The following is a 3,026-nucleotide window of genomic DNA, read 5'->3' as shown; positions in this document are numbered from 1 at the left end:
TCAACTAAATCAAAATGTTCTAAATCAACTAAATCAACTAGCCTACTAAATCAACTAAATCAAAATGTTCTAAATCAACTAAATGAACTAGCCTACTAAATCAACTAAATCAAAATGTTCTAAGTCAACTAAATCAAATAAATGAACTAGCCTATTAAATCAACTAAATCAAAATGTTCTAAGTCAACTAAATCAACTAGCCTACTAAATCAACTAAATCATATCAACTAAATCAAAATGTTGCATATGAACTAGCCTAGCTACTAAATCAAAATGTAGCGGGCAGGAGGGAGAAGGAGGGGCGACTCGAGGAGGGAGAAGAGAGTAGGATGGAGGAGGAAGGCAGAGCGAGGATGGGCCGGCCGGCGCGGCCAGTGGAGGGAGGACGGAGGAGGAAGGCGGAGCGAGGAGGGTCCGGCCAGCGGCGGGTGGAGAGGGAGGACGGAGGAGGAGGCCGGTACCGAGTCCAGCAAGGAGGAGGAGGTGACGGCGGCGCAGACGGAGGAGGGGCGACGGGGGTGGACCGGCGCGGTGGATTGAGAGGGGATCCAGTGAGCTAGTGTGTGACTGTGTGAGTGGATCGGATAGAGGAGATGGGGCTAAATTTGTGTAGTAAATTTAGCAGTAGCGCTTATTGGAGAAATGCGCTGCTACTATGCTACGTAGCAGTAGCGCCCGTCGTTATAACGCGTTGCTGCTATAACTAGCCTCATGGCGGCCTCGTTGGAATTATAGCAGTAGCGCGTCTTTGAACGGGCGCACTACTGCTATATTTATTTCAGCAGCGAGTTACTCCTGAGCACTCTACTGCTAATTAGCAGCAGCGCCTTATTTTAAAGCGCGCTGCTGATAAGATTCTATGTATAGGCTTTTCCCTAGTAGTGGCGAGTTACCAGATGATGAAGTTCTGGCTCGGAAGATAGTCCGACGATCCAAGTCCATGGTTATTCACAATGGCGAGTTACACTGCTATAGCGTTTCAGGCGTATTTCAGCGTTGTGTTTCTCCAGAAGAAGGCCAAGAGATCCTACGGGAAATTCATGAAGGGGATTGTGGTCATCATGCCGGTTCAAAGTCCCTGGTTGCAAAGGCTTTTCGACATCGGTTCTACTGGTTGACAACTCATGCTGATGCGGAGGATCTGGTAAAGCGATGTGATGCTTGTCAAAAGTTTTCATGCAGAGCTCATGTTCCGGCTCAAGAACTACGGATGATTCCTATCACTTGGCCTTTAGCCACTTGGGGGCTTGATATGGTGGGACCCTTCAAACATTCCAAGGATAAGAAGACCCACCTATTGGTGGCGGTTGATAAATTCACCAAGTGGGTTGAAGCGGAGCCTGTCAGCAAGTGTGATGCGGCTACGGCGGTTCAGTTTCTCAAAAAGATTATCTTCCGCCTTGGCTTTCCACACAGCATCATCACGGATAATGGCACAAACCTTTCTAAAGGTGAGATGGAAGATTTCTGTCAGAGAGAGCACATCTGGCTTGACTTAGCATCTGTGGCGCACCCTCAATCCAACGGTCAAGCAGAAAGAGCCAATCAAGAAATCTTGAAAGGTATTAAACTCCAGCTCATGATTCCCCTTGAAGCGGACGCCGTGTTGTTGGGTGGAAGAATTACCTTCTGTCTTATGGAGCATCAACACCACCCTCAATCGTTCAACAGGATACACACCTTTCTTCATGGTGTACGGGGCAGCGGCGGTCCTCCCAAGTGATATTCGTCATGACTCGCCCCGGGTTGCTAACTATGTTGAAGCGGACAACGAGCAAGCACGCCAAGAGGCGCTGGATCTGTTAGATGAGAAACGGGACGTGGCTCTGGCTCGATCGGCGGTTTATCAACAAGACCTGCGGCGTTATGACAGTCGTTGGGTTAGGACAAGAACCTTTCAAGAAGGTGACTTGGTGCTCCGGCTCATCAAGGATCAGACCGACATGCACAAGTTATCCCCACCTTGGGAAGGGCCCTTTGTGGTCAGCAAAAGTCTGCACAACGGATCATACTACCTCATGGACGTTCGAGACAACTCACGCAACCCTGAGGAAGAGACCCGGCGGCCGTGGAACATAGCTCTCCTACGACCTTATTGCACTTGAGCCATAAGCTTTTCTTATGTACATATTTTAACAATGTATATATTATGATCAATAAAGTAAACTAGCATCCTTGCTATAAGCAGGGCCTCTGCTGTGTCTTCTCAAATATCCTTTGAGTTACATGGGGGCTTCAGCCGACAAAGCAAAGCACTGCCTGTTAAACCGGCTATCATGCCACAATACAGCTTGGGAGCTTCACACCCATGGGGCCAAAGAGAGTCTAGATGCTATGCACAGCTCAAACGTAGGCAACCAATGAGCACAGCTCATCATGTTACTTGGGGGGCTCCTTGTGTCAAATACCAAGGAGTTTGAAAGGACCCTTGTAGCTGGGTATCGAGCCATGGCTTGGAAGCCTAGTATATTTACCTAAAACCCTGGGTTAACCTGCCTTCATCAAGTAAACCACTCCTATCCAGGTAATCCTGGCATGACCCTCCGAACATTTGACAGTTACTCTCATTGAGACCCTGAACTTGTCAAAGTTAAAACGGTGATTGGTTAGTTGGAGGCCCATCTTAAAAGGCTTTGTCAAATGGTTTAACTCAGCGACCTGGCAGCCCATGAAAAGCCACGAATTTGGGCCTGGCAGCCCTTGAAAAGCCTTGACTACACGGTTTTATTTGCGTTTGTCATTTTTCTTTTGATAAATTCTTTGTTAAACCGGTGTCTCTGACCTGGTATGGCTTTTCAGTCATCTTATTAGCCCGGTGTTCCTTAAACCGGCTTGGTTTTCAATTACAAGTTGACATACCTTATTATCAAACCGGAGTTTTATAACCCGGCCTGGCTTTGACTACTCGTCACCAATTTTGATCATCTGAGGTTCATTATAACCCGGCATGACTTATTATACGCCATCAACACATGATGGAGTTATTCAAAATTCCAGATTTTGGTCTTCACCCTTATTACAATCAA

Source organism: Triticum aestivum, chromosome 4B, assembly GCF_018294505.1.
Source record: "Triticum aestivum cultivar Chinese Spring chromosome 4B, IWGSC CS RefSeq v2.1, whole genome shotgun sequence".
Taxonomy (NCBI): domain Eukaryota; kingdom Viridiplantae; phylum Streptophyta; class Magnoliopsida; order Poales; family Poaceae; genus Triticum; species Triticum aestivum.
This window is presented reverse-complemented; position numbering follows the sequence as displayed.